This window comes from Cervus elaphus, chromosome 18 (genome assembly GCF_910594005.1).
Source record: "Cervus elaphus chromosome 18, mCerEla1.1, whole genome shotgun sequence".
Taxonomy (NCBI): Eukaryota; Metazoa; Chordata; class Mammalia; order Artiodactyla; family Cervidae; genus Cervus; species Cervus elaphus.
Genome location: NC_057832.1, coordinates 88,472,440 through 88,499,380, shown reverse-complemented (window position 1 = coordinate 88,499,380; position 26,941 = coordinate 88,472,440). Strand labels below are relative to the sequence as shown.

Genomic DNA, 26,941 nt, shown 5'->3' with positions numbered 1-26,941 from the left:
GCAAAGTAATGTCCCTGCTTTTTAATATGCTATCTAGTTTGGTCATAACTTTCCTTCCAAGGAGTAAGCGTCTTTTAATTTCATGGCTGCAATCACCATCTGCAGTGATTTTGGAGCCCAAAAAAATAAAGTCTGACACTGTTTCCACTGTCTCCCCATCTATTTCCCATGAGGTGATGGGACCAGATGCCATTATCTAGTTTTCTGAATGTTGAGCTTTAAGCCAACTTTTTCAGTCTCCTCTTTCACTTTCATCAAGAGGCTTTTTAGTTCCTCTTCACTCTGCCAAAACAAAGCCTAGAGTTTACTTAAAAAGGGGGAAAAAGGAGTGTCAGAATAGATACAAACTGTTACAACTTATCAACTACTTTCTCAATATATATTAACACTTCTGTTGTTTCAGAAAAGTTAAAGAAAATTCCAATTTTTAAATGTTTAAGGGTCTAATGTGAAACATGGTGACTATAGTTGCTGACACTATATTATATTTGAAATTTGCTAAGAAAGTAGAACTTAAATGATCTCACCAAGCAAAAGAAAAGGTGATGAATGTGTTAATTAACTGGATGGGAAGAATTCTCTTGACAATGTTTACAAAAAAAAAAAAAAGAAGAAGTCTATGTTGGCAACAATTGTAGTGATAAACAATGAAAAAAATGTAAATGACTAAAATATGACACAGTTAAATCACTTTTTGGAAATTCATGTATAAGATGCAAAGCGTAAAAAGAAAAATAATGAATAATATGAACAATAGGCATATGGATATAGCAGTTTTGCATGTTTACTCCCAACAAATTTAATTTGCTTAACATAACTAGCAGCTGTATAAAAGAATCGGGTGAACCCCTCACTTTACCTTCAAACTACCTACCAAGATATTTATTGTTGCCCACTGGCATTTAATTTTTATAAAATTATCTTTCAAAATATAGCTAGCAGCCTTGAGCTTCTAGAGAAACAGTATTTCAATTTGAAAAACAATAACTAAGATTTAACAAACAGTACAATTTCAAGTAAACAAAGGTAGATAGAAAAGTCCCTGTTTTTCACATCCCTTAACTAACAGATCAACATGATCAGAAAAACACATAGGGTTGAGTCTCCAGGCACTGGTGCTCTGCTTTAGTCCTGGAAAAGTATGGAGTGTCTAAGACCTCAGAATTTTTGTCATCATCAGTTGAGAAGGATACACTCAGCCAAAAGGAAAATATTTATGATATTTATGCCCTGGTTGGATTTCCTTTCATAAGATTTCGAGGGTGAGGAGGAGGGAAGGGAACCAATATCCTCAGGGTGAAATCTCTGTAGGGAAGCTGTTGACATCAAGCTGCCTTCTGGTGTAGGACAGGGGAACCATGGGTAAGGAACAGTTCCTCTAGGTCATATGCAAGGGGACCTTTGGCTATGGCAAAGAAGGATGTTTCAGAAAAGCACCTGAGGTGGGAACCTCCGGGCACTGCAGCATTAGAGTGTGGTCAGACAGTGCAAATCAGCTCCATATATGTAAGTCCAGGAAGCACAACATTCATTGGAAGGACTGATGTTGAAGCTGAAGCTCCAAAACTTTGGCTGCCTGATGCAAAGAGCTGACTCATTGGAAAAGACTCTGATGCTGGGAAAGATTGAGGGCAAGAGGAGAAGAGGGCCACCAAGGATGAGATGGTTGACTGACATGACCAAATCAATGAACATGAGTTTGAGCACACTCTGGGAGATGGTGAAGGACAGGGAAGCCTGGAGTGCTGTAGTCCATGGGGTCACAAAGAGTTGGACACAACTTAGTGACTGAACAGCAACAAAGATACCCAAGCCAATGACATTGAGCTAGCTTACATCCACCTTCTGTGTGGTATTAGAGGGTGAGGGAAGCTTGCTCATCCTGTTTTACTCATTCTCCATAGACGCCAGACAGGGTTTGCATGGCCCAGGTTCCAGTGTTTCTCGGCTCTGCCCTTCATGAAAAGAAGTTAGTGGAGAATGGCTGAAACCACATTCTCTGATGAGATTGTTTGCAGCTTTCCGTATATGGGGAGATGCAGTGCACCAAGGCTGTTTAGTGGATTCGAATACTGGTTCCCACATCTTCATCCGGGTGACTGGGTTGCAGGTGGCTCAATCTGAGCTCCCACCTTGCACGTGGTCCTCTCTGTTCCAAGTGGCAGAATCCCCATCACTGCTTTAGGGCCCTTCTTTCCCATCACTGATCAGGGAAAGCTTCACTGACGCAGGAAAGCTTCTTCACAGAAGGACACCATGTCTGTACCCCTTCTTCACACCAGCATCCAGGGGCGGCTCTGTGGGCATGAACAATGTGCCAAGTGACTGTCACTAAGTCAAGCATGGGACTCAGCTGAGAAGCACTTTTGTGCATTGCTTCCTGGGCGTCACCTTTCTCAGTCAAGGCATCACCATCCAGGGTCCTTCAGGCTGGAAAGCTGGGTCTTGAACCTCCTTCTTCCTGATCACTAGTCACTTCCAACCCAAGAACTCCCATATCCTGGATTCCATCTCTAAATTCACTTCTTACTCCCTAATTCCATTCTCATATCATAAATCCAAACCCTCATCGCTTCTAACTGGTATTAGGAACCACCCAACCTCCCAGCTCCTCCCTTCTGACCCTAGTCTCTCTAAACCACCTGGCATGACATACATAGCCATTCAGAGGGGCTCCAACCACCCCTTCTAGCCTCATCTTTGTGCCACGTGTCCTATATTCTAGTCATCAAGCACTTCTCTTCATCCCCAGCATCCTCTTTCTTCATATCACCCAAAATACACTCCCAGGCAAAGTCTACTCTGTTACAAACCTGACTCAGATGCCAGAAGCCAAACCTCCCAGACGCCCCAAGCAGCTCCACCCACCCACCGCCACCAGAAGTTCCCTTGACACTCATATGACTTGGGTTCAGTCCTTACGTTTCTGAGCTTCAGTTTCCACATCTGTAAAGTAGGAGAGAAAAATATAACATCTGTTCCATAGTTGTATGTCTCGAGATGAAATAATGTGCTGGTTTCCTAGGGCTGCCATAACAAAGTACCAAAAACCAGATACTTTGCTATAGCGGTCTCTATATACACATGATTGCTTTATGCTGCTGGTCTCCTCATTTCAAATGCGTTTCAAATATCCCGCATTTATACTCTTGTCCTCTCACGATGACTGGTTTTAATATCTTATTTGTGTGTGGATGATTTCCTACCTTCACTGCATGTTTGCCTTTACCAGTGAACTTTCCTATTTTGTAATTTTCTTGTTTCTAGTTGTGGCCTTTTCTTTCCCATCTAGAGAACTTCCTTTAGCATTTGTTGTAACGCTGGTTTGGTGATGCCAGAGTCTTTCACCTTTTGCTTTTCTGTAAAGCTTTTGATTTGTCAAATCCAAATAAGAGCCTTGCTGGGTAGAGTATTCTTGGTTGTAGGTTTTTCCCTTTCATTACTTTATTATTATCATTATTATTTGGCTTGAAAGCTTTATGTTCTTTTTTTTTAAATTTTATTTTTATTAGTTGGAGGCTAATTACTTTACAATATTGTAGTGGTTTTTGCCATACATTGACATGAATCAGCCATGGATTTACATGTATTCCCCATCCCGATCCCCCCTCCCACCTCCCTCTCCACCCGATTCTTCTGGGTCTTCCCAGTGCACCAGGCCTGAGCACTTGTCTCATGCATCCCACCTGGGCTGGTGATCTGTTTCATCCTAGATAATATACATGTTTCGATGCGGTTCTCTCAAAACATCCCACCCTCACCTTCTCCCACAGAGTCCAAAAGTCTGTTCTGTACATCTGTGTCTCTTTTTCTGTTTTGCATATAGGGTTATCGTTATCATCTTTCTAAATTCCATATATATGCGTTAGTATGCTGTATTGGTCTTTATCTTTCTGGCTTACTTCACTCTGTATAATGGGCTCCAGTTTCATCCATCTCATTAGAACTGATTCAAATTAATTCTTTTTAATAGCTGAGTAATATTCCATGTAATATTCCACAGCTTCCTTATCCATTCGTCTACTGATGGGCATCTAGGTTGCTTCCATGTCCTGGCTATTATAAACAGTGCTGCGATGAACATTGGGGTGCACGTGTCTCTTTCAGATCTGGTTTCCTCAGTGTGTATGCCCAGAAGTGGGATTGCTGGGTCATATGGCAGTTCTAATTCCAGTTTTTTAAGAAATCTCCACACTGTTTTCCATAGCGGCTGTACTGGTTTGCATTCCCACCAACAGTGTAAGAGGGTTCCCTTTTCTCCACACCCTCCCCAGCATTTATTGCTTGTAGACTTTTGGATAGCAGCCATCCTGACTGCTGTGTAATGGTACCTCATTGAGGTTTTGATTTGCATTTCTCTGATAATGAGTGATGTTGAGCATCTTTTCATGTGTTTGTTAGCCATCTGTGTGTCTTCTTTGGAGAAACGTCTGTTTAGTTCTTTGGCCCATTTTTTGATTGGGTCATTTATTTTAAATACATCATGCCACTCCTTTCTGGCCTGCAGAACAAACTGCGTAGCTTCAAACAGCAGAAGTTCATTGTCTCACAGTTCTAGAGTCTAGAAGTCCAAAAACAAGGTGCTGGCAGGGGGAATTTTTCTTGCCTTTTCCTTCTCTGCCTCTTCCTAACTTTCAGCACTCTTTGGCATCCCTTCCTTATAGAAACATCACTGCAATGCTCCATCTTCACCTGGCCATCTTCCCTCTGTGAGGGTCCCTGTCTGTGTCCAATGTCCCCTTAGGGACTGCATCCATTAGGACCCCAGTCATGCTGAATTAGTGTCCCTTCATGACTTCATTTTGACTTTACTTCTGTAAAGACATTATTTCCAAGTTCACATTCTCAGGTACTGATGGTTAGATTTCAATGTGTCTTTTTAAGGGGAAAATTAATTCAGCCCATGAGAAATAATACATACTAAGTTTGAGCATGTGCTAAGCCTGTGTTTTCCCACAGTGTTCAGAAGGCTCGCTCCCTCCACGCTCAGGGAAAAATCCCTGGGTCCAGAACAGGCAATTAAATGTGCACCTTCAACAGAGAAAAGACAATTGGTGCTGCAGCCTCTCCTTCCCTCACTGCCAAGTGTGCATTCACAGTGGACCTTTAGGGACCCCAGAATCTGAAACTAGGCCGCTGGGACTTCCCTGGTGGTCCAGGGTTTAAGAATCAGCCTTGTAGTGCTGGAGACAGGGGTTCGATCCCTGGTTGGGAAACTAAGATCCTACATGCCACGGAGCAGTTAAGCCAGACACCCCCAGCTAGTGAGCCCTTGCACTGCAACGAAGATCCCACGTGCTGCAACTAAGCCTGAGGCGGCCAAATAAATACATAAATATTTTAAAGAAAGAAAGAAACGATGCCACTAAGATATGATACCAGCCCAGAGATAAAGATTCACATGGACCATATCTCTAGAATTTTACTTTCAATTGCTCCTGAAAATTGCTGAAAAGGCAATTACTGCCATGTGTTGGTAATGGAAATAATTATGACTACTTACTGAAATTATATATTTGTTATATTTCTCACAGGTAATTTCAGGGGCCAGTGAAGTGGGCTAGGTGAGTTCTTTCACTGAAAGAACTAGATAATTGAACAACGTAATGGAGGAAGAAAATGACATAAGTGAACACAAGATAATACATCCAAGAGAAAGTATAAGTTAACATGCTGATTGCTTTGCGATTTCGCTAGAATCTTACAAGTGAAGCACTGGGAAAGATCTGAGTGTTAAGACATTGTCTGCCTACTTAATGATCATCAAATACTATCTTCGGGCCCTGCAATGCAGTGATTCTCACAAGCTGGCAGACACCAGTGATGTTCCAGAGAGCCACGATCCTTCTAGAATCCAGAGCAGCCTGATACAAAATCTCTTAGGGCTGCACTAAAGAATGTTTTGCAAGATAAATGCATCTTCTACAGTTTTAGTGTTAACATTTACTAATGGAAAAAAAAACATGGAAATAGAGAAGGCAAGATGTATGAAAACAGATTCACTTACAAATCATGGATTATTTTTTTATTTTTAGTTTCTTCTTTTAAGCGTGGTAACATGCACATAACATAAACTTTACCAGTTTAACCATTTTTAAGTATATAATCCATTGGCACTAAGTGCATTCACACTGGAATGCAACCAGCACCTCCATCCATCTCCAGAACTTTCTCACCTTCCCAGTCTGAAACTCTGTCCCCATTAAACACCAGCTTCCCATCTCCCTCTGCCCCTCGCACCTAGTAACCACCATTCTACTTTCTGTCTCTATGAGTTTGTCCTGTATGAACTTGATTACTCTGGTTACCTCATATAAATACAGAGTTTGTCCTTTTATATCTGGCTTATTTCACTGAGCATAATGTCTCCAAGTTCTATCTATATTGTAACATGTCAGAATTCCCTTCCTTTTAAAAGGTTGAATAACATCCCATTAATGTTTTTATTACATTTTGTCTATCCACTTATTCATCAGTGAACCCTTGGGTTGTTTATACTTTTTGGCTCATGTGCTAGTCATGACTTTTTTTAAATGAAGTACAGTTGATTTATAATATTGGGTTTGTTTCTGGTATATGACAATGATTTGGTTATATATATTATAGTATACTATATATTCATATATACTATATATATGAATATCCTTTTACATTGTGGTTTATTATAGGATATTGAATAGTCTCCTGTGCTATACAGTAGGACCTTGTTGTTTCTATATTTCATATATAGTAGTTTGTATCTGCTAATCCCAAACTCCTAATTTATCCCTCCCTGATAAATTTGTTAACCATAAGTTTGTTTTATGTCTGTGAGTCTGTTTCTGTTTCATAAGTAAGTTCATTTGTATCATATTTTAGATTCCACACATTAGTGATATATGATATTTATCTTTCTCTTTCTGACTTACTTCACTTAGGATGATAATCTCTAGGTCCATCCACGTTACTGTAAGTGGCATATTTCATTCTTTTTATGGCTAGTAGTATTTCATTGTGTGTGTATGTATATATATGTGTGTGTATATATATGCACATATGCACCACATCTTTTTTTAGCCATTCACCTGTCCATGAACATTTAGGCTGCTTCAGTGTCTTGGCTATTGTAAACAGTGCTGCTATGCACATAGAGGTGCATGCATGTTTTTGAAACATAGCTTTATCTGGACATATGCCCAAAAGTGGGACTGCTGGGTCATATGGTATTCTATTTTAGTTTTTTAAGGAACTTTCATATTATTCTCCATAGTGACTGCACCAATTTACATTCCCATCAGCAGTGTGAGAGAAATCCCTTTTCTCCATACTCTTCCCAGCATTTGTTATTTGTAGACTTCTTAATGATGCCATTCTGACCCGTGTGAGGTGATATGTCATTGCAGTTTTGCCAGTCATAACTTTTTAAGCTTACTTTAACTCACTCCCAGAACCCACTGATTTTATCCACTAATCATGGCAAAGGAACACAGTTTCTGAATAGCTCAGCTAAAAAACAGTGAACTATTCCTACCTGACTTCTGAAAAGTTTAGTACCTAACCCTCTCAAAAGGTGAGGCATACATTATTATTGCAATTATTGCGAATGAGGATACAAAAGTTTAGACTTAAGTGACTTGCCTACATGCATCTGCTAGTAACTGATGGAAACAGGACTCAAATCTGTCTATGTAACTTCTAGTCTGAGCCTTTTCCCTGCACCACCAGCCAAGCCCTACCCATTTCATCAAGATTATAGAGCTTCTGGGACTTCCCTGGTTGTCCAGTGGTAAAGACTCCATGTTCCCTGTTCAATCTCTGGTCAAGCAACTAGATCCCACATACCACAACTAAGTTGCATGTTACAACTAAAGATTCTGTGTGCAGCAACGAAGATTGAAGATCCCACATGCTGCAACTAAGACTCAACGCAGCCAAATAATTAAATGTTTTTACAAAAAAGATCTTACAGTCTTATGAAGCCAGACAATTTCTTTGTAAAAGAGACTTGGTAACTGAGATCAATTTTCCCTTCGGGCACACGATTAAAATAGATCCTTAGTGTGGATGTTGGAGATCTCTTTGATGCCATGCCGGACTGGTGTAGCTCTGTGTGTATAAATGCATACCTAGCCCAAAGCTTTCACAGCGGGAAGCAAACTTACAAGGCAGGGACACAGTCAAGCCTTGAGAGCTCTGGGCTTTCCCTGGGTTTTGCAGCTGTGGGGGTGACTGTTCACAAGATAAAGGGATCTGGTGGAGCTTTAAAGGGCTGCCACGCTTTCCTGTATTTCCTCCTATGAACGTGCTGTAGGGAATTTCTCCTGACAGGTTATTATGACTACTTTAATGTACATATGACCAGCTGTCTGGAAAACAGTTCAAATTATAAACTGTTCATAAATATACTGACATACTCGGCGACAGCACCTGGTGGTGTTGAACATTTAATTTGATCTTTGTTCTTTAAAATAGTGATACTGCCTTCAGAGTGGGAGTAAGATACTATATCCTTTGCAGAAACACACATCTCTTTTTTTCTGTGAGCTAGCTTTCAAATACTTTCTTGTTTGTGAATTTCTCAGCATTAAAACCCTAACTAGTCTGACTTTCTCCATGCCACTCAAGGAATAAGAAATGGATTTTCCTCCCTAAGTTAAACGCAGCCAAGGTTGGTAAGAATATCTCATTAAGTCATTTTAGGGGCTGTCTCCTCCTCTTCTGACCATGTAAGATCCCTGGGTGTATGTAGCTCTCAACACTGACCCGGGTCCTCAATTAGAGGACTTCTCAGAAGGTGTTGCTTCTTTTTTTTTAGTTAGAGTTTAGTTGTTTTACAATGGTGTGTTAATGGGCTTCCCAGGTGGCGCTAGTGGTAAAGAACCCACCTGCCAATGCAGGAGACTAAGAGATAGGGGTTCGATCCCCGGGTCGGGAAGATCCCCTGGAGAAGGGCATGGCAACCCACTCCACTATTCTTGCCTGGAGAATACCATGGACAGAGGAGCCTAGCGGACTACGGTCCACAGGTTTGCAAAGAGTCAGACGCGACTGAAGCAACTTAGCGCGGAGGCACACCGTGTTAGTTTCTGCTGTATAGCAAAGTGAGTCAACTATATGTATACATATATCCACATATATCCCCTCTTTGTCACCACGGAGCATTGAGTAGAGTGCCCTGTGCTATACAGTAGGTCCTCATTAGTTATCATTTTACACAGCGCAGTGTATATATGTCAATCCCATTGTCCTAATTCATCCCACTCCCCCTTTCCCTCCTTGGTGTCCATACATTTGTTCTCTACATTTGTGTCTCTCTTTTTGCTTTGAAAATAGGTCATCTGCACCATTTTTCTAGATTCCACATATATGCCTGAATATACAGTATTTGTTTTTCTTTTTCTGACTTACTTCACACTGTACGACAGTCTCAAAAGATACATGCGCCCCAATGTTCACTGTAGTACTATTTAAAATAGTCAGGACATGGAAGCAACCTAAATGTCCATCAACAGATGAATGGATGAAGATATGGCAAATATATACAATGGAATATTACTCAGGCATCAATTCAGTTCAGTCACTCAGTCATGTCCGACTCTTTGAGACCCCATGAATCGCAGCACGCCAGGCCTCCCTGTCCATCACCAACTCCCGGAGTTTACTCAAACTCATGCCCATTGAGTCGATGGTGCCATCCAGCCATCTCATCCTCTGTCATCCCCTTCTCCTCCTGCCCCCAATCCCTCCCAGCATCAGGGTCTTTTCCAATGAATCAACTCTTCGCATGAGGTGGCCAAAGTACTGGAGTTTCAGCTTCAGCATCAGTCCTTCCAATGAACACCCAGGACCGATCTCCTTTAGGATGGACTGGTTGGATCTCCTTGCAGTCCAAGGGACTCTCAAGAGTCTTCTCCAACACCACAGTTCAAAAGCATCAATTTTTCAGTGCTCAGCTTTCTTCACAGTCCAACTCTCATATCCATACATGACCACTGGAAAAACCATAGCCTTGACTAGATGGACCTTTGTTGGCAATGTAATGTCTCTGCTTTTTAATATGCTATCTAGGTTGGTCATAACTTTCCTTCCAAGGAGTAAGCGTCTTTTAATTTCATGGCTGCAATCACCATCTGCAGTGATCTTGGAGCCCCAAAAAATAAAGTCTGACACTGTTTCCACTGTTTTCCCATCTATTTCCCAAGAAGTGATGGGACCAGATGCCATGATCTTAGTTTTCTGAATGTTGAGCTTTAAGCCAACTTTTTCACTCTCCTCTTTCACTTTCATCAAGAGGCTTTTTAGTTCCTCTTCACTTTCTGCCATAAGGGCATAAAGAAGAACAAAACTGTACCCTTTACAGAGACATGGATGGACCTAGAAGCTATTGCTTCTTGGCTAGGCTTGTGGGACTCCTTTCAAATGAAGGCTTCCTTCACTTCCTCTCTATCAAATATCTCCACATAGCATGGGTACCTCCACATAGCATTTGAGCCCACAGTGTTTGGTGGGGTCCCTCAGAGGAGAAAACCTCCCATCTTACAGAAAAGGAAACCTCACTGTTTTAGTGGTTTGCTTTGGTCATACAGAACATATCAAAGTCTGGATTTTACTCCCAGATCCTGACTCAACAATTCTTCATACTTTGTCACGGCTATGTTTGTTGGATTTTTCCTCCTGCAGGGTTTGTAACTCATCTGCGATACACCCCCTCACTTCAGATAGCCTATATCCCTCTGAAACCTCTGATGCTATGACTGGTTATGTGTATGATGCATTGACGAGCAATGAGACAGCATTTTTTCAAGACTGCCCCAGAAACTTAGGGCGTACAGCTACTATGTCCATTGTACTTGTGTATTAGTCACCCATGGTTCTTTGGGTGATAGTTTTCTTACCTGCAAACTATCAAAAAGGCCTTTAAAATATGAGATTTGTTTCCACAGCCAGTAGCAAAGATTCAGGAATTCCAACTTAGGAATATAGGGAGAGTTACCAACTTGTTTTTAAAAATGCTATTTGGGCAGGACTTGAATTGCTATGCAGTGTTTCAAAAAATTTGGATGTCAAATGTATTGATCTTAACATTTTGTAAAACTAAAACACTCCCCTGTTAAAGAACTAAAACTGTTCTTTTAATCATGTGAATTAGATTTTGAAAAAATATATCTATCTTAATCAGCCATAGAGGAAAGAAATCTGAAATTATATGCATTTATTTTGCTCTGATATTGGCTTCCCTGCAACTTTCATTCATTGGCCCTAACTCAGCTATTGACATCAGCATTTTCCAGAGAGTGTCCTGAGGATATGACTTGCATGGTATGGGAAGAAGTATTATTTTTTAAAGGGAGAAAAGAGTGTTGTGGTCAAAAAAGAATGAAAATCCTAACTTCAAAGACATCAAAAGACCCTGCTTGCTCGGGAACTTCTCAGAGCTTTGACTAGACTAATGGATGCTGTGAATCTCTCTGAGCAGTGGGCACAAGGCAAGTCTGTGATCCCAACATCACTTGCTTCCACAGAGCCTTTCTCAAGATTAATAGCCCAGCAAGCAGTGTTTGCAAATATTTATCCAAATAAACGTAAAATAAATCTATCTTTCTGTCCACCTACAGCTCTCCAAATGTCTAAAGAAAATCATAAGAAAGACAAGTCATAAATCCGGGCTAAATATCTTAGCTCCCAAGTCCCAAGGTTTTATTTTGATCCCAAATTTCACTTTCCTCCAGCTTCCTAACTGTGACTCTGATCTTGCCCTAAACTAGAATTATACTACCCAAATATAATTTCTTTATTCAAGAAAACATCTTAACGTACTTTAGAGCAGCACTCATGTTTCTCTTTTCTGCTCATCATTTCTCCCTCAAATCCCTTCCACCTTGGTACCTCCCTCTGGCTGCTATGATTGACAGGTCCCCTCATTCTAGCATCACCTGACACAGGTGATGTCACCTGTGCTTCTCCAGGCCATCTAACCCAGCACTGGAAACTAGAAAACCAAGCCCAGAAAGGCTGGTGTACCCTTGATTTAGACACCACTCCAACTGTTAAACTACCCACCACATGATCATTTTCTAGCCGTGTCAAATAGTTGGGTTATAATTAACTAAAACCCTTTGGTTGGTTCCTATGCACTACTATAAAGCTAAGCTTTTCTGGTCTTACATTTGTAGATCTTTTTTTTTTTTTTTTAAACCAAAAAAGCAGGACTTCGTATTTTTTCTATTGAGGCCCACTTTAATGTCGATCAAGGTCTTCCAGCATTTTTATTTGACTGTGGAAAATACTACCTGTCATTTTTCATTGGTAATGTCTACCAGTGATCTGGTTTCTGGCTGTGTGCAATTCTAGTATGACTGTTGATCATTCAACATCATTTAAATGGTCCTTCAAAGGAAAATGGAAATAGTCAATTTTTAACAGTTTTCTCCATAATCTGAATTTATGGTTGAAAAGAGTTGTTACTGCTTTTGATAGCTGATTAGCACAAATACCCTAGACTCACAAGCAAGAAGCTAGGTCATTTACAATTAGAGACACTGCATTTCCATTATTGTTTGTAGTTTGGGACAGTCTTCAGGGAGCTTATCATGTCACCTTTGGATATGTCATCCTCAGATTTTCCATCAGCAGTATGAGATTGTTCCTTATAAGGCATCTTAGCTCAATGACATGAACTTTGGCCTTCGTAATGACCACCACAAAGTCCCAACAATACTTACAAAGAATAGCATTCATAATTACAAATGTAAAGCCATTTCTTTTTACTAGAAATTATCAAGTAAAATGGCATCCAAAGTTGGAAAAAAAATATAACATAAGGAAATGTATATATTTTTTACATAACATGTTAAGTTTATTTTAGACCTCTTCTTATATGTATGAATTTTCAGGGTTTTTTTGACAAACCCAACAGTTTGGGTTGTCAGCTTCTTCTTTCATGTTGGTCTGTTTCTTCATGGGAGAACTGCCTAAATTGTTCTTCAAGACTAATACCCCCAGGGTTGTCCATCCCCATCCAGTTCCTTTCAGAATCCAGATTTCACTCCCAGGATTCCTGTGCTGCAGCCCACTCAGCTCCTGCCTGGAGCATCTGCCTGGAGCCCGGTTCACAGCTTTAGGCTGCCTGGATAAGTCTCTACACCAAGAGACTCCACCTATGTGATTTTCTCTGAGCTATTTGCTCTTGTATTTCAGCTTCTAAACACAACAGTGCTATATTCCATTGAATCAACATCCTCAAGCTGAACCTGGCAAATGGCTTTGCAGGTGCCATTTTTTTTCAAGGACCAAACATACCATGCTACAAAATCAATAGATGCTATATTAGAAGTTAATCATAATTTCTGGCAAATTGAAATTAGCCTAGAATTTCACTAAAGGTTTTTATTTACTGTTATTATCTTTCCTCTCTAAGAAGGAGATTGTATGTTGATCTTACACAGATCCATCCCTCTTCTCTCTTTCCAACCTCCTGAAATCCTTGAAGGGACTTTCTATAGAAACTGCAGATCTGTGAGCATGAAATAGAAACAAAATGAAATTCACCAGACCATATTCAGACTTTAGTCACACAATCCAGTTGCCAACCAATAGGAATGAGCTGGATTAATGAAATTACAAATCTTGTAGAGACCATTAGATGATTGGTCCAAATAATGTCACTACCATAAAGCAAATTCTAACCCAGATTTTATCAATTCACTTTGGGCTGGGTCTTTGTAACAATATTTAGAGGCAAAGAGGATGGAAAACAAAACACCAAAGGGTTACAAAATGAGAAACTCATCATCATTGCTCAATTTTAAACTGTTATCTAGTGATGGATATAAATTTGTGGTTCATGAATTACCTCTCTTTACTGATGACACACAGCATTTGGCAGATCGATGCTTTAAAAATTCACAAATGAATCCCCATCTAACTAGTCATCACTAGTTAGTTCCTAAAGTTCCTAAAGTCTTTCACTTTAGGAAATTAAACATGAGCTAATTGAGTCTTTGGGAGGTGGAATCATTTGATAGTGTTAACCTACATTTGACCCACTGTGGATGGCGTATGAGATTCCCAGCAAAATTGGTGTATTATGTTAGCTTTCTCATTATGTTGTTGTGACCAGTTGTAATTATAAGGAGAAAAAAAATTTTCCCTTATAGACAACACATCATTTTAGATGGCTTCCAGATATTACATTCTGTTTTGTTTTTCTCTTTAAGAGATGCAAAGACCTGGCCATCCTCCAATTAAATTGGCTCACAAGCTTTCCACCTGCTAAGATTTAATTACATTTTCAAACATTGATAAGCACATGTGTGTTTTCAAGTTATTCTCACTCCAGGGGCAATTTCCCCAGGTGGCTGTGGGAGAAAATGGCCTTTAAAACAGTGCTTTCTCTGGAGCACTTGAGAAAGGACAGGAAGCAGGAGAACCTCAGAAGATGAGGGCCACGCTTGAAGCACAGTTTCATTAATACTGGATGGCAGAAAAGGAGCCAAGTCCCAGATAATGAGGAAGGAGTTGCAATTTTTTTAAAGCTATCTGGTGACAGGGAAAACAAAAATGACATTCAGCTGACGAATGAGCGGAGTTTGACCTAGCCTTTTGACCCTTGACAATCAATCTTACCTGCTACTTCATAAAGAATTATAGCTCTGCCACTCACATTTGACTCTGGATTTTTACTATTCCCTTTACCTTTTTTTTTGAATACATGGTCCAAGAAGATAAATGTTTATGTTGTCTATAGCAGAGAGGAGGAAATATGGGATACTTAGAAGGGGGAAAAAAACTGAGAAAGAGAGAAGAGAGCGACAACCAGACCAACAGTCATAAAATGGTTTATACATGCAATTCAGAATTGTCAGGGATGTTTTTTATGTGACTGGCCAAAATAGCAACTGGAAATAAAGGATGACCCCATCCACCCAGTCTAGATGTGAAACCCCGAAGACTGGGGGTGAGATCCAAGCCTGCCTCTCCTCTACTCCCCACCTCCCCCCACCCCCAAGGCATCAAATGAATTTTGATGAATCCATTCCCTGTCCACGGGCTCTGATTACCGTGTGTGCTGGGCAGGGTTTCAGTGCCATTATTATAGGACAGACAGGGCGGTGGGTCCAGGCTCCAAGCTGCATTCAGGATGTGTTAACAGCACCAGTGCGGGCACTAAACAGTGTGCGCTCTGTCCACCTTGCGTAAATCAGCAGGGGTGAGGAACATCTCACGGGGGAGGAAGAGGAGACACCTTAGGAATAAGAGATAAGGTCTTCTTCGGCATTGGGAGTGCTTTGTTTCTCTACGTAATTTGATGCAATTTGTCCCGAGACTCTCAAACCCAGGCTCGTCAGCAAAAGCCAACTTTATGGAGCTTGCCCGGTGCATAAGAGTCAAGATGCTTTTTCATAGCTGTGCTGGAGTCTATCAGCACAAACACAGTCTCCTAGAAGCAGAATGCAATTTCTGACCATTTAATCCATCCTGGATCAATGGGAGCACAGAGCTTGCTTTTCTGCATCTGGCTTGAAATAAGCGAGCCAGGTTGGAGGGTGTGGGAAGATGGATGGAGACTTGCAGTAGTTGTCAAAAACAGAAATGAAACATTGGAGTGGGCGGTGTACAAATTGGCCCTTTTGGTAGCACATTTCCAAACCTGAGTCACAGGTTTCGACTGCCTCGCATCTTACTGAAGAGAGAAAAGATCCTGGCAAATAAAAAGAAGCCCAATTATGACATGAAAAGCCACCAATCTGTCGCTGACATCTTTCTCAGTAAACAGGCGTCACTCTTAGCCCTTAATCTCTTCCCAAACCTGGGCCTATGCCCACCTTTCTCTGGCCATGACCGTACCCAAATCTGGGCCTATGCCCACCTTTCTCTGGCCATGACCATACCAAGTACATCCCGCAGCTCCATCTGGCTGGTCAACTGGTCTCCGAGGTGTGACCATCCCTCTCCTTGGCCTGGACTTCATTCCTTCCAGTATCACAAGGCTGACAAGCTGTTTATGAGAGGTTTTTAGGCTGTATGTTCATAAAGAATCCCCTCCTCAAAACAGGGTGAGCTCGTTAATGGAGGAAGTGAGGTCACTGCTCTGACAGTCCTAACAAGATGACAGAATTTATGAAGCGCTGCGGTAGAGAGATGGAGTTATCTGCAGTCTATTCATATAATAAGGCCACTGGGGGCCCGTCGTTGCTCCCCTTGAATTTGCTGTCCTTTCTTCCTTCCTTTTCTGTGGGCTGGCTCTTCCTTGGCCTCCCTTTCTGATCCACATAAACTCATGATTACTTTGGATGACATCATAGCCAGGATAAATGGTCTCCCTTCCTCATAGGGATGGATGGGCTGCTCCCTGCGCTGTGTGTGAACCAGGGTGACAAGGGAGAGTTGTATGGACCCAGTCCTTGGGTCAAATTTTGTGTAAAATCTAAATGTGGAATCCAATCGACAGCATCTTAAGCCTAAGTTAAAATTTTTATCTTAAAAAACTTGTTGCAACTTCTTTTTAAAAAATTTTATTGGAGTATATAGTTGACTTACAATGTTGTATTAGTTTCAGGTGTATAGCAAAGTGAATCAGTTAGACATATATCCACTCTTTTATAGATTATTTTCCCATACAGGCCATTACAGAGTACTGAGTAGTTTCCTATGCTAAACAGTAGGTCCTTATTAGTTATCTATTTTATATATAATAGTGTGTATGTCTCAATCCCAGTCTTCCAATCTGTCCCTTCTCCCCTTACCCCCTGATAACCGTAAGTTTGTTCTCTACATCTGTAACTCCATTTGTTTTGTAGATAAGTTCTGCAATTTCTTTTTAAAGTCCAGTGTCCTTTAAAATCCAATGTATGGTAATATTCCTCTTGTCATAAACCTATAAGGTGGAGGTGAATTGTATTGTCCCTGGTATAGAATCATCATAGCCCAAATTATCAGGGAAGACTCAATGGAGATGTACAGCTTGGGATAAACAAGAATGGAGCGACATATTTGAAAGGTAAAAGGGAAGAAAGAAAAAAGATAAGCCAACAATTTTTGGTATTCAAATGAAGAGAGAGTTTGCTAATAGATCCATTAGTTGTAAAAACTAGTAACAGGCTAAGTCAATTATTAACCAGGAATTTTTGTGGGAACATAAGAAAGAAGAGTTAGTTGAAGCTTGTTAATTATAAGAACTCTAAAACTAATCACTTCCCCCTTTATTTTCCACAACTAAGCTTCAGTCTTAAATTTTACCTACCCTACGAAGCTCCCTGGTGAGCGAGATCCCATGTCTCAGTCACTTAAATAAGTGACCATCCTCTCTCCTTCCCAAAACCAGCCTGTACTTAACACTACACCTAGAGTGAAAAAAGTAGAGAAAGTGTTAGTCACTCAGTCATGTCTGACTCTTTGTGACCCAATGGACTGTAGTCTGCCAGGCTCCTCTGTCCATAGAATTCTCCAGGCAAAAATACTAGAGTGGGTTGCCATTCCCTTCTCTAGGGGATCTTTCCAACCCAGGGATCACACCCAGTTTTCCTGCAGTGCAGGCAGATTCTTTACCATCTGAGCCACCAGGGAAGCCTACCTAAAATAATCTTTTTAAGATGCAGCGCTGAGCACACTGCACCCTTATAGCTCTGGGAATAACATCCCATCCCTAAACACAGCCCCAAGGCCTCCTTCTCCAGTTTCACCTTCAGCTATGCCCATTCCCTCCTGCTCAGAGTCTTTGCAGGTGCTGTTCCCTCTACCTGGAAGTGCCTTCCTCCTCATCTCATTGACCCAGACTCAACCTCAGGGCAGCTTGCCTTCCTGCCTGCCTCACTCCCAGGAGAAAATAAGGTGTCATTTTGCATTTGTATATATGGTTACAGAGCTCGTGTGTATTTTGTCCTCTTGAAAGTCTATGACATAACTCTGTGACAACAGACTCTGTGCCTGGTTTGGTCCATCTCATTTCCCCATACCTGGCCAGTGTCTGGCAATGAATAGGCAAATTGATGAATGAGTAAGTTTTACTGCTCCATAAAGTTTCATTGAACCAATGTCACTGAAAAACACCAGAGTATTTTTATTTTCCATGTGGTTTATTACAGAATACTGACTATACTTCCCTGTGCTAAATAGTAGGACCTTATTGCTTATCTATTTTATATATAATGGTTTGCATCTGCTGATCCCAAACTCTCTATCCATCCCTCTCTCAGCCCCCTTCCCTTTGGCAGCCACAAGTCTGTTCTCTAGGTCTGTGAGTCTGCTTTTGTTTCATAGGTTAGTTTCACTGAGTCATATTTTAGATTCTACATATGAGTGATATCATATAGTATTTGTCTTTATCTGTCTGACTTACTGCATTTAGTATGATCATCTCTAGATGCATCCATGTTGCTGCAAATGGCACTATTTCATTCTTTTTCATCACTGAGTAACATTCCATGTATATATGTACCACATCTTTATTTATTCATTGATCAATGGACATTTAGGTTGCTTGTGTTTTGGCTAGTGTAAATAGTGCAGCTATGAACATTGGAGTGCATGTGTCTTTTTGAATTATAGTTTTCCCCAGATATATGCCCAGGAGTGGGATGCTGGATTATAAGGCAACTCAATTTTTAGTTTTTTGAGAAGCCTCCAAACTGCTTTCCATAGTGGCTGCACCAATTTATATTACTACCAACAGTGGAGGAGGGTTCCCTTTTTTCTAAACCCTCTCCAGCATTTACTATTTGTAGACTTTTTAGTGATAACCATTCTGACCAGTGTGAGGTGGTACCAAATGTATTAAATGCATTGGTTTGCATTTCTCATAATTAGAGATGAGTTTAATTTTATGAAAAGATAACAAGAGTTTTTTAACAGTGACATGCTCTAAAACTCTAAGGTATGACAATATGTAAAGCCTAGCGAGTTTTTAACTCTAAAATAATTTTAAGAGCCTAGATCTGTTTCTACCTGGGAGAGAAATAAGCTACATTAAAGAGAAATTAAAGAGAATTAATGATTAAGGTAAAATCTCTAATGAAAATTCTCTTTAAATTATATTCTTTAATATGTGTGCTTAATTATTTTAAAAATAAATTTCAAGTTAATCATATTGTTATTATTAAAATTATTATTTGGCCATACCACATGGTATGTGGGCTCTTAGTTGGTTCCCTGACTAGGAGTCAACCCTGAAAGCAGAGTCTTAACCACTCGACTACCAGAGAAGTCCCTGTGCTTAATTATTTTAATAAGGGTTTTTACACACACACACACATACTTTCACACTTTCCCTCATACACACACACATATACACACACATTCTTTCCTTGGAATGAATGAAACATGCCGGTAGAAAGCCTGGAAATTTGTACCATGACACCATATCCATCACCAGTTTCCTGTTCTTTTCACCTTCACTGTAAGACGTATTGTATCTTACAAGTGACTATAAGAAGTCTCTTGCAACTCACATTTAACAAGTGATGACATGGGCCACATTATTATACTAAAAAGAAAAGTTTATCAAGTGTATAGATCTGCCTCAGATCAATCTTTTATCCAACTATTCTTAGAACCAGAAAGTTGGGGGTCCAAAAGCCCATTGCTTTATATGATCACAGCCTGAATTTGTTTGTGAAACATTCCCCCACTCTAAATTCTACTCTTAAAGAAAAGTAGGTGTCCTGGCAGATATTGCTACAAAATAGCTGCAAGGCTGGAGCAGTCCTGTTTGAGATATGTCAGCGGCAGTGTGGGCTGGCATCCAGAACAGTCAAATTAAACTACCCCTTACTTACTTTCTGTGCCTGGCCTGTCAGATACTTGCAGTTTTATTTTTCATCACTTACTTCACATATTTCTTTTCATCTTTTTTGAATAAACAAACAATCTTATCTGTCGACCCTTTTGGCTCCTGCTGTGTATTTCATCTATCTCATAAAGATCTGTTTGGGTTCACTTAGAGAGGGAGCCCAAATAATTAATACACCCATTCCCTGAATGGTGCCCATAGCACTGGTACTTCTGAAAGATGCTGAAAGTAAATAAAACAAAACCAGCCTGAAGTGTGTCAATTTCACAGCAGGTCATGAAGAGCACCCTCCCAGCAGAAAATTCCTAGTAAATACGTAATGAGGAGCTGGAATTGTTTTCAGACTGGGTCCAGGCTTCATTCATCACTGAATGTTGAAATCTAGAAATTATGAGAATTACATACAGTGGATTTAAGGGGCATTTGCTTAAAACCTAAACCACGCTCAGAGGCTCCCCATCTCACTGACATTGTGCTGTTTCTGCATGTAGGTCCTCATTCAACGCCAAAGGGCCTTTGCAAATGTCAAGGTCCCCCGGGGAAGGACTCAGGAGAATTCACGGCCGGGAAAGTTGGGGAGCAGGACTTGATTACCTTAGCATGCAGGCGTCTGCCCTAGGCAACTTCCTTCAGGCCATGCTTTTTGCTTCCAGCTACTGCACTTTCATTCCCCAGACAGTAGGCAAGGGTTCCATCCTAGCACCCTCCCTGCCTCTCCTGGAAGTCCCAGAGCTGCCTCCCTGACTTCAGACTGGAGAGCCAAAGCCCTCGGACCCCTCCAAAAGCCAGTCAAACAGGGAAGACCTGGAAATTCCCCCAAAACAGAGGCTCTTCAGTCACTAACAAGACTCTCAAACCAAGTGTTGAAAAGAACATGCTTCACTAAAAGGTTGTTAGGAAAAAGATGAATAAATTTGACTTTGTAAAGTTTGACTTCTACTAGACTCAACTAAAATTGTAACCATGTAGCCTACATTTTTCCAACTTATTCACACAGACGTATGAGTGACATTGTTGATTAACTCTGCCTAAATCCAAATAATAATAGTACTTTGTATACAGCTTCCTCCAAATCGACAAAGCTAAGTTTTTTGGGGGTGGGAGGGAAGCAAAGAATTCTTTCATTTAATTTGCTCGTGGTTTATATGTGCTAGCTTTCAGTTGTCAACTCAGCTCCTTTTAAGCGGTTACAAATCACCTATTTAATACGTTAGCTGTGAGTTTTTGCATGCGAATAACATCAATTATTCCCATCGATAGTTTCCAAAACCACCCTCTTACCCCTTTTGAAAATTACCACATTTTCTCAATTTCACACTCCATTCTCATATGCAAATTCAAAAGTTATGAGGCAAGTTTTGTCAAATAAGCTTTGAATTATTGAAACCTAAGAACTCACCAAAAGGGGTAGATCTGCCCCCCAGGAAGAAAATCAAAATAGATGGGCCCAATACCAGAAATAGGGCTTTTAGGGGTGGTATTTATTTCCTCTTGTGGATTTTTTTTCCAAAGCCAAAATCTTGGATAAGACAGTCATTTGAAGATTAGTACAGGGGAAAGGAGAAACTCAATTGTTCCAAGTTTGAAATGAGTGTTTAATCCACATCTTATCTTGATCAGGCCTCTTTCCTGCATGTTTAGTTGGTCCCAGTGAAATTCTAAGTTCCTTGAGGGCAGAATTATGTCTGTTCTTTCCTTAGGAGCCTCCACCATGACCAGCTCAGCCCAAGACTCACAGAATTTCAATATATATTCATTGTCTGAATTTGAAAGAAACAGTTAACAGCCAAGAAACTGGGGTAAAACCCAAACTATGTTTTTCATAACATGTGTGCCTGCATCTTTCCTTCCTTTTCAACTTGAGCATCCATCATAGAGATGGTTACAGGCAGAGCATAATAAGCTTGAAGAACTGAACTCAAAGTAGATATTTAATGTTAGGTGAGTGATGCATGACTGTCAGTGATCAAGACCTAATCTAGTGCAGTGGTTCTCAAACTTGAATGAGTAGGGCTTGTTAAAAACAGATTGCTGGGCTCCCCTAGGAGTTTTCTATCAGGTGATCTAGGGTGTGGCCTGAGAATTTGCTTCTCTTATAAGTTCCTAAGTGATGCTGGTGCTGCTAGATTGATGAGGGACCACACCAAGGCACCATTGCTCTTGCCCATGTGCTTGCAAAGGCAACAGTTGTTATAAGAGTTACTGCCATTTCTACTGACCCTGCTTTATGTTTTCATTCCTCTGCTAGGATATCTTATGCGGATTTGCATGAACACCTCATCTTCTCAGCTTATAATGGTCTTTATCCTGTATCTTTTCACAGTATTCTCATTCCTGTAACTGTTGAGAGATGCAAAAGGAATTGATCTTGTAGCCTGGATGGGGTGAGTGATACTCTGGAGGTATCAGGGACTGACTTCCCTTCCTTCAGGAAACATGGAAACAAAACATGGCTACCAACTTGGTCCTATACAGCCAAGTCCCAGCAAGCTGTAGCCTTCAGAGTGACCATAAGGTCTCCATGTTTACAGAAAAGGAGAGGAGGGAGAGAGAACAAAATGCACATAAGTCCTAAGAAATAATCTCATCAATTCCTCTTAGAGAAAAGAGTAGTTAGGAAATATAATTCATCGAAGACTTACATCAAACTATTATTTCTTACTAAGAATGTCACACTCAACACTGCCCCTCTTTTCTCTTCAATCCACTTCAAACTCTCCCAAATAGATATCTAATTCTTTCATTAAACCAGTCCTTTCACTAAACCACTCCAGAATACTGGAGTGGGTTGCCACACCCTCCTCCAGGGGAGCTTCCTGACCCAGGGATCAAAGCTGTATCTCTTATGTCTCCTGCTTTGGCAGGCAGCTTCTTTACCACTAGTACCACCAGGGAAGCCGATTTAGATTAGGGAGTGACCCCTAGTGGATCAGACAGTAAAGAATCTGTCTGCAATGCAGGAGACCTGGGTTCCATCCCTGGGTCGAGAAGATCCCATGCAGAAGGGCATGGCAACCCATTCCAGTATTCGTGCCTGGAGAATCCCATTGACAGAGGAGTCTGTTGGTCTACAGTCCATGGGGTTGCAAAGAGTCGGACATGACTGAGCAAAAACATGCGCGCGCGCGCACACACACACGCACACCAATGTGAGCCTTGGGCTGAAATCCCTCAATGATTACTGCTGCTGCTGCTGCTGCTGCTAAGTCGCTTCAGTCGTGTCCGACTCTGTGCAACCCCACAGACAGCAGCCCACCAGGCTCCGCCATCCCTGGGATTCTCCAGGCAAGAACACTGGAGTGGGTTGCCACTTCCTTCTCCAATGCAGGAAAGTGAAAAGTGAAAGTGAAGTTGCTCAGTCGTGTCCAACTCGTAGCGACCCCATGGACTGCAGCCTACCAGACTCCTCCGTCCATGGGATTTTCCAGGCAAGAGTACTGGAGTGGGTTGCCATTGCCTTCTCCTCAATGATTACTATGACTTCCAATTCAGTTCAGTCACTCAGTCATGTCTGACTCTTTGCAACCCCATGGACTGCAGCACACCAGGCTTCCCTGTCCATCACCAATTCCCAGAGCTTACTCAAACTCATGTCCATAGAGTCAGTGATGCCATCCAATCATCTCATCCTCTGTCATCCCTTATTCCTCCTGCCTTCAATCTTTCCCAGCACTGGGGTCTTTTCCAAAGAGTCAGTTCTACGTATCAGGTAGCCAAAGTCCTGGAATTTCAGTTTCAGCATCAGTCCTCCCAATGAATATTCAGGACTGATTCCTTAAGGATTGACTGGTTTGCTCTCCTTGCAATCCAAGGGACTCTTAAAAGAGTCTTCTCCAACACCACAGTTCAAAAGCATCAATTCTTTGGCCCTCAGCTTTCTTTATAGTCCAACTCTCACATCCGTACATGGCTACTAAAAAAAACCATAGCTTTATCTAGATGGACCTTTGTCGGCAAAGTAATGTCTCTGCTTTTTAATATGATGTCTAGGTTGGTCATAGCTTCTCTTCCAAGGAGCAAGCATCTTTTAATTTCACGGCTGCAGTCAACAGCTGCAGTGATTTTGGAGCCCCCCAAAATAAAGTCTGTCACTGTTTCCATTGTTTCCCCATCTATTTGCCATGAAGTGATGGGGCCAGATGCCATGATCTTCGTTTTTTGAAGGTTGAGTTTTAAGCCAGCTTTTTCACTCTCCTCTTTCACTTTCATCAAGAGTCTTTTTTGTTCCTCTTCACTTTCTGCCGTAAGGGTGGTATCATCTGCATATCTGAGGTTATTGATATTTCTCCCAGCAAGCTTGATGAAGCTTGTACTTCATCCAGCCTGACATTTTGCATGATGTACTCTGCATATAAGTTAAATAAGCAGGGTAACAATATACAGCCTTGACGTACTCCTTTCCCAACTTGGAACCAGTTTGTTGTTCCATGTCCAGTTCTAACTGTTGCTTCTTGACCTGCATACAGATTTCTCAGGAGGCAGGTCAGGTGGTCTGGTATTCCCATCTCTTGAAGAATGTTCCACAGTTTGTTGGGATTTACACAGTCAAAGGCTTCAGCATAACCAGTAAAGCAGAAGTAGGTGTTTTTATGGAACTCTCTTGCTTTTTCACACTATGAATGCCAGAATGTGATAATAAATTTTAGAAAGTAGAATCATATAGACTATCATTTAATTGAAAGTCTCTTGGTGGTGGCTCAGCTGGTAAAGAATCCACCTGCAATGCAGGAGACCTGGGTTCAATCCCTGAGCTAGGAAGATACCCTGGAGAATGGAATGGCTACCCACTTCAGCATTCTTGTATTCTGCCCCAGAGAATTCAATGGACTGTGTAGTCAGTGGGGTTGCAAAGAGTCGGACAAGCATGTTTGATTCTAAAAGTCACTATGAGTCTTAAAAGCCAAAATAATAATAATTATTATCATTCTTGAACATTTAGTGCTGAAATAAACCCTTTAAATACTTTATTTCGTCTTCACAGTAACTTTATTAAGATGTTATTCTTCCCCTTTCCTCTTGAAAAATCTAATGCTTAAGGAAATCAAGTAACTTGCCCAAAGGCATACAATTACTAATAATAACATCACTAATCTTACACTTCTTACTCTATAATCAATGACAAATGCCTATCCAGCTGTTTTCTAAAATGCTTCAGCTAAAAATGGTTCAACTTAAGTATCTTCCCCATCACTCTTAGAAGTAACAAAAATCAGAACAGCACTCTGATTTTTATTATGGGTTTATTAACACGGGACGAGTATAAACAGACTGGTCATAAGTGTTCATGCTGTAATCAAGATGTTTATACAGATATGCGGGAAGCATTTGTGGTTTTTATTAGGAGTTATAGTCCTTGAGGTAGAAATTTTGAGAAGGTTTTCAGGCATCATCTTTACATGTGGGGACTCTTGTAGAGGTTTTCCCCTGCTGTGCAATTCTGGTGAGAATATACAAGTGCAACCTGAAGGGGAAAGGCTGGCTTAATTTGGCAATATTATACATCTCAGAAAATGTAAGATGGTAAACAGGGACTTTCTAATGTTCTTCAACGTGCAAAGAATGTCCTGAAGCATGCTACCTTGAATTGTCAAGTACATGATTCACACTGAACATTTGTAAAAGAAAAGAAATGAGCTAAATTTACTCCCAGGAAGTTTTTATAGATAGTTTTTATTGTTAGAATGAAATGGTAATTTCTTTAACCACCCCGGAGGATGGTTCAATTTCCCTTCCTTTAAGAATAAACCTCATTTGCAGGTTTGATCCCTGGGTAAGGAATATCGCCTGGAGGAGGGCATAGCAACCCACTCCAGTATTATTGCCTGGGAAATCCCATGAACAGAGAAGCCTCACGAATCCATGGGGTCATGGGGTTGAAAAAGGGTCAGACAAGACTTAGTGACTAAAAAACAACAATAAAGGAATAAATATTCTTCCCAAAGTTTTTCATTGTTATCAAATTGAAAATCCAGCATCAGAGAGAATCTAACCCCATGTTTCAAAATCATGAAGGTTTTTGTTTTTCTACAGGTTATCTTTTTCCTTTTCTGTGGTTCATTTTTAAATGTGACAGATATGACTTTTTAAAAAATTTTTATTTTTTTAATTAAAAAAAGAATAACCCTCATTATCTGTAGTTATTAATAATTAACTGTAGGGAGAAACATTACATTTGAAAATTCGGTCCATGAAATCCGAGATACATGAACAATATTGAAAATTTCTGGGCTTCTAACAGGTGGAAACCAAGTTCACAAATCAAGAGAGCTCAGTCCATTAAACCAATGAGAACTGCCAGCTTGTCAGTGGTCAATAAATTAGCATTGTTGAAAATATAGTCACACTTGTCTATAAAGCAGCTCTTATTTGAGACTAAGACTTTGACCTTCAAACAGAAGCAGTGGCTTAAACCCACAAAGGAAATCATACCTATCATCCGCTGAGTATCTACCAGACACTGCAGCACCCACAGTGCTGTATGTTTTTGCTTGCACATCCTTATGGGTGGGTATTATTAAACTAGCATTATAGATGAGGAAACTGAGGTTCAGAGAGGTTAAGTGACATCATCAGGGTCAGTTAGTATTAGAGACCTAAACCCAGGGCTTCAAAATCCATGTTCCCCTTAAATCACTACAGAGGTACCAGTTGAGACTCTTCTGTATGATTCCACTTTCTAAAATGTATTATAATAATACATTAATTGTATTATACATAATACAATAATTGCTTTGGGGTTTTCAGTTCCAGCATTACCTTTGGGATTACTATCTAATCTGAATAGTTAACCAAATTCAGAAAAACAGGTCAGGAATTTAGATTTTTCTGCAGAACCAAAAGCCTATGGGTTTCCTTTCCAAACAGAAAGGCATGCTATTTGGTTATATTCTCGACATGTGTGAAAGATTGTTTTTTATGTTAATTCTTATATCGAGGACTTCTGTCAAAATAGGAGTTGATGGTTTTTATTTTCTCTGCCAGAGGGGCCTATTTATTGGGTGTTTCCTTCAGAGCTGGGATTTAGATTGTCCCTTCTTTTCTCTTATTTTTAATCAGCTTTGACACTAGAAACTTTCAGTTCTGATTTGGGTTCAGGATTTTGGAAAATCAGTTAGGGGAGGTTCAGAAGGAGTCCAAAGAAGGCAATGGCACCCCACTCCAGTAGTCTTCCTGGAA

At 40.6% G+C, this 26,941-nt stretch overlaps 1 protein-coding gene across 3 annotated transcripts in view; it reads left to right on the top strand.

Moving 5' to 3' along the window:
* The window catches only part of POU6F2 (POU class 6 homeobox 2), a 487,855-nt gene that overhangs the window by 306,821 nt on the left and 154,093 nt on the right, over positions 1–26,941 (top strand). The window lies entirely within an intron of this gene.